Here is a 17,050-nt window from a genome sequence, read left to right as displayed (position 1 = left end):
GTGCCTGTGTGGGAGTGAGAGTGAGGGAAAGGGAGACAGTAAAGGTGAAGGGCTGTGAAGATTTGTGTCTTGTGTGCATACCACATGTGCATGAAATAGCTTGGAATAAGTGTGTGTGTGTGTGTGTGTGTGTGTGTGTGTGTGTGTGTGTGTGTGTGTGTGTGTCTGTGTTAGTGCATGTGCATGAGTGTGTGAGCCACAATATGTGAGGGGGTCTAGGTAAATGTTTGCGTGTGTACCTGGTTTCCTGAATCTCTGTGCGCACGTGTGTGTGTGTGTGTGTGTGTGTGTGTGTGTGTGTGTGTGTGTGTGTGTGTGCGTGCGCGTGCAATTCTGGATTATGTTGATGTAATTCATAGACACACTTCCGCCTCCACACTGAGGCTCTTACATTCTGTTTACCACTCAGCCCTGAATTTATAATCATTCAGGGATAGCTATTAAATTCCCATCAGAATCCTTTATGATAAAGTTGGTATCTCTGAATGAGACATTCATCATTGGTATGTAGCCCTATAGATGGAAAGTTACCATCCTCTTTGGGCAGCCATAGCTGGGCAGCGAGGCTGTCTGGTAACCAGTTCCCTATGAGTCAGACAGCATAGTCCCCGGTTTGCTCCCCAGCCCGCCCAGTCTGCCGAAGTGTCCTTGAGCAAGACATACTGCTCCCCTGGCAATAGTTAGGACCTTGAGGGTTTAAATATATTTAAAATACATTAAAAATAGATCCCAATGGAGTGGGAACATAATTATTATATGGCTTCTGGCTGGTATCTGGGTGCATCATGCCAGGACTGATTTGGGTAAGACTGCTTTTAGCTTCAGTGCAGCAAACTCTTGGAATCTCCTGGAGTGTGACTTAAAACAGTGATTTAGCAGAGCATGTTGTTGACTTGAATATCTATTGCTTCTTAAACTGTGTATTCTGTGTATTCTACTTAACCCATTTATTGCTTTTTGTTTTTAGTTTTGCAAACAAGGACCCTCGATCTCTGAGATTAAATAATGATGGATGGATGGATTAATGTATGATATATGCAACTGTGGAGGGGTACAATTAGTTTATCAACATGTGCAACTTCAACGCCCAAACCACACCTATGCATAATGTTACTGGTAGTGGAGGTATTTTAGGGATTTAGGCTGGTCTCCAAAATAGCAACTTTTGGGGGGGGGGGGGGGGGGGACGCACTCCTTCTCCAATGCTAAATCCCTATAGATTTAGGAACTTTGAACGAAAATAGAGCCCTAGGTCTCCTCCTTTTTTCCCTCAACGCCAAATCTCTTGGCCAAAAATTGCCACTCTACAAGCTTGTAGATTATCTATGTCCGCCAAATGTTCGACACCAGTATACTGATGCTAGGGATCAAGTGGTAAAATGGCTGTCCTCGCATTTCAGCTGCATGCTGCATCATTCATGTCTGCACCTTTCCATTTCAAACTTGTTCTTTCTATGGCTGATAGGAATGCTAATGAGATGCCGTTTAAAATGCCAAGACGCAAAACAGGTGCACGCATATTCCAAGCCCGTTTGCATTCATGGGGGTACCAGGCAGCACATGTGTGTTTCTTTGCATGGGGGACAGCAGAATCTCATTCATCATCTTGACCACCTGGTCCATCGGTCCTGCAGAACTTCAAGACAAGAGCTCAATCTCCCCTAACTCTCTCTCCCTCTCTCCCTCTCTCCATCTCTCTCTCTCCCTCTCTAGCAAGCCCTGTCCCCTCCCATCTCCTCCTGAGCGATCCTGTTATCTCGGCTGACCCCTCGCTAGATCTGTCGGCTGGCAGACAGATTACACCGACGGCCGGCGGAGCACAATGGGCTTCCCGTTTGAAGTGTGTGTGTGGGGGGTGCGCGGGGTGGTGGGGGGATATTGGCTGATCCTCGGGAGCTGATAAGCTGGCCGATGCTTTGGCGATGTGAGAAAGTCCCAATCGGAAAGCGGTAGGGGGGTGTAGTCGACTTTAAGCCCACTTCTAATCACTGGGCTTTTCAGAGGGGGATAAGGGGAAGGAGAATGGGAGCTCGGGTTGGAATGGAATTAGGCCCAGATAAAGCCAGTGATAAGGTTGTTGGACCTTTTTTGGGGTGGATGGCTGTTTATTTGAAAGCTTTGTGAGGTGGAGTGTCTTTGATCACATCGGCAGTGCATTGTAAACTTGGGCTAGGGGCCTCGGTTGGATTACAATGACACGCTTGGATAGGCATGCGCTGCCTGCCTTCCTCTATGGGTCCTTACAATTATTTACGATAGCAAAGTATAGACTCATATAGAGTCACTACCAGTGGCTTTGGCACGCGGCATTTTCCAGATAATGAATTGTCCTCCAGGATTGGGATGGCGATTCATTCTATTCATGCTAATTCCTTGCTTTTCCCAGTAGACATCCACCAAGATCTCCATGTGGTGCCTAAGCTCCATTGTACAATTCACCATATTCACGCAGCATTGTATTATTAAGTTAATGAAATAATGCCACCCCGGGTGGAATTCTTTGAAATAAATAGCAAATCTGCAAACTCACAATGTGACATGTCCACGATGCACTGTGAGCTTTTAGATCTGCTATTTGCGTCACATGATACCATTACACAACGTACAGTAGTTTAAGTCAGGCTTTAGTACTGCTGCTACACGGACGATACAGTACGTCTTCTTGCCATTCAACTGGGAAAGTAGCACAATTATCATTGATTCCCACACACCAGAATAAAGTAGAGCAGAGTGAGACAGACTCCTATGAAAAACGCCTTGCCAAAATACTGTCTGTTTGACGGCTCTCTCTCGGCATCGTGTTGTCTGTGCCAGCTGCTATTTGACAGAAAGTGATTCTCCCCACAGAGTACAAAGACTCAACTATCAAACATTCTATTTCAAAGATAATGTTTTTGGCATTGTCACTTTGTTGTTCGATATGAGAGTCGACAGAAAGACAGAAACAGAGGGTGGGTGAAGTGCCCTGTAGGTCCGATTCAAACCCGGGTCAGCTTGGCTGTGAGGATTTTAGCCTCGTTTGTGAGGTATATGACTTGTGCTCTTACTAGGTGAACCACTGAGGTGCCACACACAGCTATCAAAGAGCGACTTTGTGTTTTATATGTCTCTTCCATTAATTATCAATTCACTGTTCATCTGTTCAACTATTGTTCAACTAACAGATGGACGTTTCAGACGTGTTTTTTTGGGGCGGGTTGAACGCGCAGCGAACGTCTCTCTCATTATAAACGCTCGCTGATGCGATGGTAGTGAAGATGAATATTCTCTGACTACTTAAAATATACACAGGACCCGGAACGGAAACAAGCTCTGAGAGTTCATCTGGGTAATCCTTTTTGCATTCTTTTGTATAAATCGTGTGCCACGTGCCTCTATTTTGCAAACTGTTAATAAAGTGTTCAATCAATCAAAGTGCAAGTGCAAAATTCAACGTACATGTGCATGTGCCAAAGGTGATAGATCACATTCTACGAGTGCTCATATCAAGTTTACAAGCTCTCACATTTTTCACCAGCTCTGTCACTTTTCTTTAGAGACAGATCGCAAAACAATGTTGCAAAATGTATATGTTTGATGACAAATGTGCATCTGTAGATCTATAAAAAATGTTGTGTGTGAATTGAAAATCTGATTGCGTGCGTGCGTGCGTGTATGTGTGACGTATAAAAGGTGCAAATGTCAGATTAGATGTTTGTGTATATCTATACAAGATCTAAAAGACTACAAGATAAGACGACTCCAAACCGTACCAGCCCAGACCTGGAAAGCAGGGAAAACATTCATTTATTGATCTTTCCTAAATGTCAATGTGTATGGATTCCGGGCAGCAGTCGCCCCGAGTTGAGCAATCCTTCTGATGGCAAGTGATCAAATGAGTCACGGTCCTGCCAAAACCAGCAAATAACAAAAGACAAAGAAGAATATGAAGTGGTATAATAAAATCCACGGTGGAGTCAGTCTGCCAAGGAAGGTTGTCGCCTTGTCGGCATTGAGATCGCAATCGGTGCAGTTGTTGTTTCTCCCTGATGTTCTAGTGTTTCAACAATGCCCGACGGGGACGGCAGGAATATATGTCTGCTATTTGACATGGCCTCTTGAATACCAACATTCGTTTTCGCTGTGAATAAGCAAACCACGGAGAAAGCATTGCTCCCGCCTCATCTGTACAACTGGTCTTTGTATCCATGATGTTTCCAGCACTTTCCATGCATGTGCAGACAGTCACTGGAAATCAACAGGTGAACACTTGTGGTTCACGCATCAATACAATGACAACAGTTGGCGAACAATGGCTCCCTGTTTGATATACTTTGTGAAATACAACACAATACCACTAACTAGTCTTGTTGGGGATGATTAGGAGCCAGCGCGAGACACAACAACGCCCAGCCCAACCCCCAGATCATCGTAATTAAAACATAAATTGGAGAAATCGAGCTGCGCGACGCAACGTCAGCGCTGGAAACTCCGGGGCCGTATTGATTCATGTGCGCACTTGGAAACAATTGCACTGATTTGCGCGGGGTAAAATATAGGAGGCCTGTAAATAAAATCAATAGCAAACAAGCTGCCTCCTAAGGCTCTTCAAATAGGAGCTGGTGAATTACAATCAGGCACTGGAGGTATGAGGCCCGCATGGACACGCGGGAGAGACACAAGGGTGCATTGTATGTGGGATGGAGCATTATGGAATGAGTTCTAGTCTAAGAATGGAGAATTAGTGAATGGTTATTGATTGATTTGAATGCTCTCTGGACTTCAACGAGTGCTTTGAAATGGGCGAGAAAGGCAGGACGAGATTAAAGATGATGGAAAAGATAACCGGATGGAGTTTGCCTGCCATACCTACACAAATCTAATGAAAACATTCACAGCGTCTGTACATTCGTACAAACACACACCCAAAAATGTGCCAATTAGTAAACATTGCAAACGAAAACATTGCAACAAGTGTATTAGGAAGACAATTGCGTTGATAATTTGGGGGTGGGGTTCAAATACATATGGCAGTCCTTGACATGAACATGTTTGAGAATATAACTGATCTACACTAAATATATTAATACAAAATAGACGCGTTGAGGCGCGTTGGTAGACTCCCTCTGTTACAAAAAAATTGACTGTTAGTCACAGACTAGTGGAGAAGAGATCCAGTAGAAATAAAAGACAAGTCATTTTAGGTTTGGTTGCACTCGGTTGTTGCACTATGAAAATAGCCAATACAAGCTCACAAAGTGAGCTTGTAGATCAGATACTTTCAGCATGCAATCAAGTGTAAAAGCAGGCATCACGATGCCATCAAGGCTCCAAAATACATTTGTGTCAATAAACAAAAATATGACTAAAACTAAAGTGTCAAGAAGTGAGTGGCAAATCGAGTGGCGAGTGAATTTAACGTTGTTTAACATCGTTTAATGCAATCAGATAGGACTTTTCTGGGACCCAGCACAATTTACGGGACACCTAATTAGGCCTAATAAGGCATAATTTGTTATTAGACAGAAGTTATACCCTATTAAACAAAATTATCCCTTCATTATGGTCTTATAAGGAATCGCATAAGACCTAACAAAGCCTGTTCAATATTATACTTTTATTTTACGTTATTTCCGTTTACTAGCAGGGACATTATATCTCATTTAACATCTTCTGTAGGCCTACTGTAAATTGAACACGACCCCAACTTCTACATATAGATTCATTAGGTTCATTTTCCATGATGTTCATGATGTTATACACTGTTCATTAGAAACAATATATTCTTTAATTAATAATAATTTAATAATTAATGTAATAACTAATTATGCCTAATTAGGTGTATACCATACATGATCCTGGGACCCTTTTCTGTTGGATGTATGGATTATCATGGCCAGAAGATAGTATTTTTGCCATCGATAAAGAGCGCTGGGTTGCGACCCGGAAATAGCTGATCTACAAGCTCTCTCTTTTTGCTCTCTATTTTTGTCCAAAAATATCCTCTTAACAGGAATTCAGCCCCTGCCTCTGAATCACTCTCTGCACGTCCCTGCTGCAGGCTCAGCAGAAGGGATATTCTCTGACATGGCTCAGGGCACGCTGCACGCACCTGAACCCTCCCACCGCCACCCATCCCTCCAACACCGATGCCTCATGTTCACCCAAGCACGTGGCGCTGCCTGGGTCTCGTTAACTTCAAATAAATCATCAGTTTAGGAGTGTGACACCAATTAGAATGAGGTATGTAAAGTACAAATCCTGCCGCACAGTAATCGTGATCTCTTAGAGATGCAAGCCAAAACACAGACAAAAAATCGATTACTCTGGTGTGTGTACCCCATAGCGATGATTTGATTGGCTGAGCACGGAATGTGATGTATGATGATAAGAGCGCCCCTCACTTCACACAAGTTAGATTTTTTGAATACCGATAACTACAGTAGCATATACCGGTAATTAAATATTCTTATTCTTTTTCACAGAATCAAAGGTTTCACGGTCAAGATTCACCAGGATCCTAGATGGCTTGATTCTAGGCTTAGAATAATAGATATTCTTGTAAATCTCTATGGGGAAAAATGAATGGCCAATTCTTAGTGGCACCAGAAAACCAAAACACCCACTGCTAAGCTTAGTTAAAACTGTTGCTGTTAACAACCATAACAACCTTCTGCGGCTCCACTGCGGAGTAGCCCTTGCTGCTGTAGCCCCTGCCCTGCCCTGGACGGGAGCATTAATCTGTGTCTGTGTAATCCCTGATTTCCAGGGATGCCTCCCCAACTAATCATATTGCCCCCGGGCGGCGTTCTCCAGTCCTACCGTGCATGACAGCCACCACATCTGGGGACACGTAAGGAGGTCAGCCAAAACAACGCTGTGTGTGTGTGTGTGTGTGTGTGTGTGTGTGTGTGTGTGTGTGTATGTGTGTATGTGTATGTGTGTGTGCGTGTATGTGTGTGTGGACGCACACACACGCGAGCACACGTGCATGCATGTGGGAGGTCTAATGGTGACAGGGATAGAAAGGAGGAGGAATTAATGAGGAGGAGAGGAGGGAGGGAGGGAAGGAAGGAAGGAAACAATAAGTGAGAGAGGGAGGGATGAGTGCAGTCAAAGATGAACGCGTTAGGAGGCGAGATGTGAGCAGCAGGGGTGAGAGAGTATAGAGAGAAGACAGGAGACAGCAGAGAGAGAGGCGATGAGGAAGAGGAGGGAGGGGAGAGGGAGGGAGACGTGGGGAAGTGGGAGTTGGATTATTGGTATAGTAAAAAGAGAAGGGATTTCCCACCAAGCACTGCATTGACAGCAGTGAGTGTCTAGTTTTAGTCGACTAAAATGTATTTTGGTGGGCCTTGATGCCATAGTAATGTTTTTACACTTGCTGAAAATAGCAGATCTACAAGCTCACAACGTGCCATGCTGCGACGCGTTGTGAGCTTAGATCTGCTATTTTCAGCATGCAACCTAGTGTAAAATGACTAATACTGGATCTCTTGTCCACTAGTCCATTCCTAACATTTTAGTCTAGTTTTTATTTGTTGACACAATTGTCAATAAATGTAGTCGTCATAGCTTAGTTTTCATTTCGTTTCCATTTAGTTTGTCAGTGAAAAAAGGTAGTCGACGAACATTTTACGTCTTAGTTTTAGTCGACAAAAGCAACACTGATTGACAGGCCAGCCTGAGACACCATCTTTACTAACTCTACACGTGCGCGCACAGGCACGCATACATGCACACACGCGCGTGCATGCGCACACACAGCCTAATGAACCGTCCGTTTAAGGACGCTGCAACCTGACTTTGCAATTAAACGGACAAAGCTGCGTGTACACTAATATAAACATTGTGAAAGTCAGACTTTTTTGTTTTTACTGCATGCTTGAGGAAGTACTGCTTTACTGTTACAAGGTACATCACTGACAGAGCATTAACAAAATGTGTGCTCCTCGAGTGCTCTTTCATCTGGCGTCAGTTAAAACATTAAACTTTGAATATTTTGTCAACATAATACTATATTTTGCACCCGCAGTATGTAGTAGGCTACAGTATCGTCACCGTGGGGCAGAAATCTTGCATCTCCATACAATATTTTAACTTTTTATGATTTTCTTCGAAATTCAATGCCCTATAACATATTCGAGAGAATGTGAATGTCGTTAAGTGTATCTGTGTGTCGTATAAATATTTAAATATGTAACCAATAGTTTGGTTAAAATATTAACAAGAGTTTGTGACTAAATAATAACTACATTGGATCCATTGGTGTGTTTCCTGAAAAATAAGGTAGGTTTTGGACACAAAAGGTTTCCACCAGGACAATGACGATAGAATATAATGTCCAAGGACACACAAATCTTCCATGGTATGTTTTTAAAGGAGTTTGGCCCAGCGTGAATGCATGCTGGGAGACCTCTAGAATAGCTCCTACTTCATACAATATGACAGGGAGTGAAAAATCTAACAGCTGCCAAAGGAATCTAAACAGGTGCACACAACATCTGCAGCACTCATAAGCACGTGCGCACACGCACACACGGCACGCGCACACCGCCACCATGTATGTACGTTCACTTAAATGAGCATGCACAAAGAAACTATGCGTACATAAATATACCAAAAAGACAGTTGCACGCTCACTCTGTATCTATTTCTCTCTCTTTCGACACACACACACACACACACACACACACACACCCTCACACACACACACACACACACACACACACACACACACACACACACACACACACACACACACACACACACACACACACACACACACACACACACACACACACACACACACACACACACACACACGGCTCGAGTGTGTGTGTGTGTGTGTGCTGAAGGCAGGGAGAGGAGACAAAAGGGATTAAAGAGAGGCTGGCTAACAGAATATGACATGTCCAAGGTCTATCATTAATTATGCTTCTCCTGCTACAGCCTGGTCTCTTCCATGATCCACACACATGGGAGAGTACAGAAATTACTGCTAAAACTCGGCCCAGTAAAGTCGAGTGAGCTATGTGTGTAAATTGTAAAAGTATGTATGAATGTGAAGAACTATTTAGGAGCTTTGTGCACGGTACTTTGCCTCGTCTCAATTCAGCCTGGCCGCAAGAGAGAAACGTTGGCATTGTGTGTTTCTGGGAATCACAAATGTTGACCATACTGAACCGAAAATTCAACATTTCCAAATGCGGATCATGTCGTCGACTCAATCATAGTTTGCTGTCAAGTACTATGTGCAATTAAAAAAGAAAACTGATTGTTGATTGAATCAATAATTTAAAGTAAGATTACAGTTTCTTCCACATGGATTACATCATACATTTCTAATCCCATTTGTTAGCACAGTGGAATATGTATATTGGAGCTTCTGAATTCACTTATTATTGTTTCCCGTTGTGGTAAAGCTCAAATCAAAATGAAGACTGTTCGATACTTGAGCTGTGCAGTAAACAACAACTTGACAACAACTCTTGTTGTCAAGAGTCACTCCAGTGTCTGTAAAAGCATCTCCCAACTAATCCCATCATTAAATCTATAAAGTCAACTACTATTTAAGTCAAATACCAGGCTACTTGTCTGGGAGAACAAAACAACTGCCTCAATAGTAGTAATATTGCAGGAATTGAAGGACTGCGTGCGTGCGTGCCTGCGTGCGTGCGTGCGTGCGTGCGTGCGTGCGTGCCTGAGAGCGATCCATATTTCCAACAAACCAGCTATGTGTGTAAATTGTAAAAGTTTGTATGAATGTGAAGAACTATTTAGGAGCTTTGTGCACGGTAGGCCTACTTTGCCTCGTCTCAATTCAGCCTGGCCGCAAGAGAGAAACGTTGGCATTGTGTGTTTCTGTGAATCACAAATGTTGACCATACTGAACCGAAAATTCAACATTTCCAGTGTCTGTAAAAGCATCTCCCAACTAATCCCATCATTAAATCTATAAAGTCAACTACTATTTAAGTCAAATACCAGGCTACTTGTCTGGGAGAACAAAACAACTGCCTCAATAGTAGTAATATTGCAGGAATTGAAAGACTGCGTGCGTGCGTGCGTGCGTGCGTGCGTGCGTGCGTGCGTGCGTGCGTGCGTGCCTGAGAGCGATCCATATTTCCAACAAACCAGCTACTGAAACGTGTTAATCTGCATAGAGTGCCACATTTGTTACAGGAGAACACAAAGGCTTCACATTATCTTTCATTTGTTTACATTGTAGATGCATTACAATGTACTTGCATAGAAACATTATATTGGTCTCTCTCTTTCTCTCTCTCTCTCTCTCTCTCTCTCTCTCTCTCTCTCTCACACACACTCGCATTACTATCCACATGACGTGGCATTTACTGTAAGCATAGCTCCATCCCCTAAATGCCAAATCCTAACCCTGACCTCAGCCTGATTCTTTTACGTATTGTAACCTTAGCTGTAAAAATCTTTCTTAGACATGAAAATGACCATTTCCCTGGCTAAGAAAGGATGTCTGTTTTGTACTATACTTAAGAGGACTGTAAGCACACACACACACACACACACACACACACACACACACACACACACACACACACACACACACACACACACACACACACACACACACACACACACACACACACACACACACACACACACACACGCCCAAGTAGATTCAAGTTATTAATGAATGGCCCACGAGCCCTATTCTGAGTTGTGGCAGGCTTCTTGTTGGCCCCACAATGCTCTTACTCTGTGGGTAACAGGGATGAGGTTGAGATGCTGCGACATGCCATTTATCTCTGTCAGACGCGCTTGAACGCAAGTTCTTATTGGCTGGGCAGGATTCGCGGCTGCTAAAGCGGCACACTGATCTCTGGCACCGTGCTAATTAAACAGTGGGGAGAAAAGAGCACGGGGCCCTTCGTCTCTCTACCCGGGCTCCCTTTCTGTTCCACCCAAACACCCGCTCACTGTACACACACTGCACACACACTCACACAATGGAAACAAGCCCCCAGGGCTTTTTGTGTTATCCTTTTAGTGTACTACGTGTACTGTTAACAATCTTGTTAATACAGAATTCAATCAATGATGCACGCGTGCGCACGCACGTGCACGCACGCACGCGCACACACACACACACACACACACGCACACGCACACATGCACGCTTGTGTGTGTGAAAACATCAATATAGATAGTGTTAGTGGCGTCACAAATGATCACGCCATCATCCATCCAGAGTTTATTACAGAATAATACTATGAACTATTATCTAACTATCATTAGGGAGAAAGAATGGCCCACTGTACCTTTCAGCACCCAAGCAACCTTCCCGAGAGTTCAAGAGCTGTAGAGACAGGACAAAGATAATTATGTGTAAGTACATTCACTACTTTACATTTTTTTGATATAAGTTCAAGGTTTCTTTCTTTTCAAAATCCTTTTATTGTCGTTTTATAACAGTATGGGTGTCAAGTCACAGGTTCATAGAAAAAATTAAATATCATATTTTAGTATCAGTGACTGAGGTAAACAAACGTACTGTATGAATCACAGAGATCGTGGGCAGACATAATGAAAAGACTATGTTATTGTGCAAAACATGCCCCTTCAAGACAAAAGAAAAACCTTTTCTCCCCTTCAAGTCCCAATTTAGTTAAGCCAATTCCCAATACCCAAGCCTCTCTACAAGTACTCCATCTCTGCTAACCCCCACAATCAGTCATTGGGAGGGTGAAGAAAGCCTCAGGTCTCCTCTGATACCCGGGGCCATCAAGCCAACATCTTCTTTCCACCCGACAGTGACAGGTCTCACTAGGGCAAGGTACTTTTAATTTACTTGAGTCCATTTCGTCTATTATAGAAAAATATCTCAGAATAAACAATTTTACTTCTTACCCCACTACAGTATATTTATTTGACAGCTTTAGTTATTTGCTTCTTTGCCGATTTAGACTACTATAATAATGAATCAAGTTATTAATCAAAATAAACTTAATAGCCAATTTACAAGCTCACAAAGTGTTGCATCGTAAAGCATTGTGTAAGCTTATACAGTATATGGGCTATTTTCAAATATCCCAAGTATAAAAGGGACAAGAGGCTTAATCGGTTAATGATCAATCATTACTAGTCCAATAACAAGCTATACCTGATTCTGACATGGACAGTCTGCACAATGACTACTCTAGTTTTCCTACTTCTTTTGTACTACATGTTGTACTTGTTGTGACATCAAGTAAGAAAACAGGTTTTCTTAAGAGCACAATTTTGAGTGCCTCTTTCCACTGCTGGGCTAAGTCAGACTATACTGTATGTCCATCAATTACGATAAGAGATTACAGTCATCTGTTGAAAAGCAAAGGTCAAGCGAACATAGATGAAGACAGGTCAACGCAGTTCATTACCAGAACACCATTACGCAAAGCCACGCCAACTTAGTGGCAACACCAATTCAGCACTCTGTATGCTTTGTGCAGTGTAAAGGGCAAACATTTATTACCCACTGATTACATTTGGCAGGCATATGTGTCTGACACTTAAGCCCTTGTAATTTTCCAACCAGCAACCAAAAAAAAGACCTTTCTCACGGCTGATATTCAATCACTGCTTGAATGTGGTTTATCTCCCATGCATTTCATTGGGGGGAACACACACACACACACACACACACACACACACACACACACACACACACAAAGTTGTGTGTGAACAAAGGAGATGCGGGTGTTAAGGGAGCACTGAGCTGCTTTTTAGTTTAGCACTTAATTAAAATGTGGGCGGCCCTCAAAAGGTCAGAGATTGATGGGAAAGAAGGCGCGTTGCAGCTGATTGTACGCATATGAGGCACTCAAGGTCTTGTAGATTAATACCACATCCCTTTCAAAAGCAGGGACAGTGGGATAGAGAGAGAGAGGGAGGGAGAGAGAGAGTTCTGTGACTGATAAACAGCCTATCTGAGCTCTTCGTTCGTTTCCCCCTTTTGGGAGATAAAAGTCAGGCTTGGCGCTGGTTGGAAATGCAATTGATTCTGGCGGGGGTATATGATTGCGGAGTAGGCTATCTATACATCTGTACTGGAGTGTCCACTGTCAAAATGACGAGGGGGGAATTTATGCACAGTTTATGCACAAGCACTATGGTGGAGTTTACAGCACACAGCTAGATGCAGTGTCATAAATATCTTCTGGTCCAGGATCAGTCTGATGTCTGATTTGAAACACTGACAGAATGAGCTACTGTATGTTAAACCCAATTTCCGCCAGCATTAATTAATCCCACAGCACGATAGCGTACTACCAAGGTCTTATCGCTTTAACACTTACTTTGAAGAGCCAAATATCCGTAATCGCATGTTACAATGACAAACTGCTGTGTGTGGTGTCTTGACCGGTTGTTGTTCTCTCGGTCGGTGGTGGAAAAACGCGACCGCGAGTAACACAGCGCCTGCTACAGGCCGTTGAAAACGCTTGTCTGGGCCAGAGAAACGGCCCCTCAATGTCTTTTCTGAGATACAGGGCTTTGAATGCAGGGCTTAGAATGGAAGTGGATGCGTGTGCATTTTCAAAATGGCGGGACTTGATGTTGTTGTTAGCTTTTGGTGGCTAACGATACAATCGGATCAAAGCATGGATTAAAGAATGTAAACCCTGGAACACGAGAGTCTCGTGTTTGGCGGGCTAGGGTACTAATTTAACCCTCCGTGTTTCTGGCCGGCTCCGTGTTAACAGAATACATAGATATGAAAATCTAAGGTTTTTAAACTGTTGAAAAGACACAGTCAATCGTTCAAACCTATGGACTACTATTTGGCTGAATACGGTATAGGGTTGGAACCGAATATCATGATATGAGACTACAGTCTGGGGCATCGGTTAATTGTCATTTAGCGATATAGGTTAAATGTTGATTATTATAATCTTTTTGGTCTTAACCACTTAAACTCTGCATATAGTTGACCGTAGCAAAACTGTCTTGCCCATGTCTGACCAATAGATCCTAACAATTCCCAATGTCGTCACATTATTGAGAGACAGCTCTAGAACACATCAAAGTTATCATACCTGACCCATTATTCCAGTAAAAAGCCTACACCCTACACGCTTGGCGGGGAGCATGGAACATGATTAATGGGCACATTCCGGCAATCAGTGGTGCTCCATGAGAGCCCTCGTAGATTTATAGCTAATAATTGGGCGCGAGTGTAACTATAACCACTGAGGCTCTGCGATACCACACAGGGACACATGGTTTGAGAGACACAAATGATGGGGTGAAATCAATCTGCTTCCTGCATGCTGCAGTGTTGTTTTTGGCAGCAAATTTCTATTTTAATATAGTCGTATAGTCTGTCTTTGGAATGAAACTGCATTTCATATTTTAGTCACCTGGAATGTTTTAGTGTTACTCTAGTTTTAGTCGACTAAATAATCATAAGATTTTAGTCGGTGGGCCTTGATGACGTCGTAATGGCTGATTTTTTCACTTGCTGAAAACAGCAGATCTACAAGCTCACAACACATCGTGACGCGTTGTGAGCTTGTAGATCTGCTATTTTCAGCATGCAACCAATTGTAAATTGTCTTGTCCACTAGTCCCTTCATATTATTTTATTTGTTGACAGAATTGTCAATATATTTAGCCTTAGTTTAAGTGATCCTAGCTTTACATTTAGTTTTCGTCAGTGAAAAAAAGTAGTCGACAAACATTTTCCGTCTTAGTATTAGTCGACGAAATCAACACTGGCATGCTGAAAGAATACAGGGGTGAGTGGGGGATCCAGCCAATAGGACCCATCTTCAATTTCATGAGCTTTCAAGAAACTGAGACTGGCGACTCCGTTGAAGGCATCTTCCCTAAATAGACTGCGGACAGACTGAAATGAGCCACATCTTAGTGACGTCTCTCTTTGCCCCATAGTTTAAATACCTTGCAATTTGCAAACAAAAAACAATCACACCCGTGTGAAGTGAGGGGCGCTCCTATCATCATATACATCATCCCATTCCGGCCAATCACAATTTGCGATCTCACTCACATAAGTTTACATCCTCTATATCTCCTAATAATGAAACAGGCAAATGCCACGAAGAGGTTAGGTGTAGTAGGAAAAATCCATCACCCACTGTGTGGCCATTGACTTTGCCTAAAAAAAGTTATAGTTCAGCAAAAAGTCCATAGACTTGGCTGCCGCATGACGGGGGCATACACAAAGCGCCGCTCAAAAAAAGGAGGGGGCCAAGCATAGACCCGCTTGGTGACCCATGTCAATAAAATAGGGTTTAAGTGGTTCAAATGTAAAAGCATTTTCTCTTTATTTATCGACCAAGCTTTTTATATAGGGTTTAAGTGGTTAAAAGCCCATCTGTTACACAGCACCACCACCGGCAGGGCAAGATTAGCCACCGAGGCTGAAAGAGTCAGGTCGCCCAGACCCGGGGCGTAGCCTCCGCTCGCTCGCTCTGTGAATGGCAAAACAATCTCTATCCACGTCACTCCGTTTGAAACATCCAGTTATGTTGTGTCACTCGAGCGTGGGATGATTTCAATAAAGCTCACGTAACAAGCCACGGGAAACATGCCAGTGTTATTGCTAATTAACAGAACGTCGAGATCCGATCAGAACAAAAGGCACACATTCGCCTTCAAGAGGAAGAGCGGCTGACATTTCCATTTGTACGACGAGCGACACGAGCTTGTGAAGAAAGCCATATTATTGCTGCTGTGTGCAAACATATAGTGGGAGGGATATGAAACCCTGCAGAATGGAGCTGATGGGCTGCCTGTCTAAATAACACAGCGTGATGACTGGTCTTAGCGCTCCATTTCCTCCTTCTAACACTAATGTCACCACAACCCCCCCCCCCCCCCCCCCCCCCACACACACACACACACACACACACACACACACACACTCAACCCTCGAGACACACCCCCGCCTCGTATCATTGCCGCTACATCAGCCCACCTCCCCCATTTCCTACTGCTTTCGGTTTATATATCCCTCCAGGCTCCTTCAGGGTGCGAGACATTTCCCATTTTGACCCACAGATCTTGGTGTCGGGGTCACTGTTCGGCCCACTCCCACCCCCCCCCCCCCCCCCCCCCCCCCCATCCTCTCCCTCTCACTCTCTTGAAATCCTCCGACCGGTGCCACCCATCAGCCGGGGTGCAATTTAAAAAGCCCTTCAACAGCTGCCATTCCAAAGGGCTGGCTATCAGTCCAGCTGCCAAAGCCCCGACAGGGACTCTGCCTCAGCCAGCAACTTTGAACGGCAGGTTGGTTTTCCCCTTGTTGCAAATGGACTGGAGGTGAAAGACTCTATTCCTTGAAAATCGCCTCAGTCAAAGATTTGGCGGAGCGAGGGAGATGAGGGGACACCTCTCTCTTTTATTCGGCCTTTTCTCTCCTGCTGTCTCTATCGCTCTCCCTTTGCCCGCCTTGAAATGCTTGGAATCAGCGGTATTACTTCCTACCCCTGGAATGCCAGAAACCTTTACATCTGAGCGAGTGAAGCCCACAGCATTGGTATTTTTGAAGTCGCATGGATTTGGGGAGCATCAAAATTTCATGTAGTGGCACTGACACAGCATATAGGCATTTGAGATAAAGATGTCAACATGAGGTGTTGAAACACATTGGCAAACATCAGTTAGAATTATCATGTAGGAATGCCATGAGGAGAGAGTAGAAGAGAGGAGCAGAAAGGAGAATGCAAGGGAATTGGTTTCACTGTTTGCAGGGTGTGTGTGTGTGTGTGTGTGTGTGTGTGTGTGTGTGTGTGTGTGTGTGTGTGTGTGTGTGTGTGTGTGTGTGTGTGTGTGTGTGTGTGTGTGTGGTGTGTCAGTGTGCGTGCGTGCGTGCGTAATATTGCTTGCTTCAATGTGCATTTTAGTCTGAAAAGTATAGTAAAAACAGCCCAAGCCACCTGCTCTGAACTCTTCTGTCCAATTCATCTTTGTCGAACATATTTGCTGTGAACCGAATAATGGCTGAAATCTATCCAAGTGTTTTTTTCCCCAGGTGTCTCATACCAAAGGCAGCAAAACTAGGTTCAGCCCACACTGTCAAATGTACCAA

At 43.7% G+C, this 17,050-nt stretch overlaps 1 protein-coding gene across 20 annotated transcripts in view; it reads right to left on the bottom strand.

Annotated features, from left to right (window-relative positions):
* LOC310875778 (receptor-type tyrosine-protein phosphatase delta) overlaps window positions 1–17,050 on the bottom strand; it is a 337,144-nt gene that overhangs the window by 208,639 nt on the left and 111,455 nt on the right. For all 20 annotated transcript variants that reach the window (XM_083789123.1, XM_083789126.1, XM_083789140.1 and 17 more), the window contains exon 5: window positions 11,280–11,317. The gene's annotated coding sequence lies outside the window, so the exon portion shown is untranslated. The remainder of the gene's footprint in view (window positions 1–11,279; window positions 11,318–17,050) is intronic.

This window comes from Protomyctophum parallelum (genome assembly GCF_964188405.1).
Source record: "Protomyctophum parallelum genome assembly, chromosome: 18".
NCBI classification, from domain to species: domain Eukaryota; kingdom Metazoa; phylum Chordata; class Actinopteri; order Myctophiformes; family Myctophidae; genus Protomyctophum; species Protomyctophum parallelum.
The sequence above is the reverse complement of the archived record's forward strand: the minus strand, read 5'-3'. Positions and strand labels throughout refer to the sequence as shown.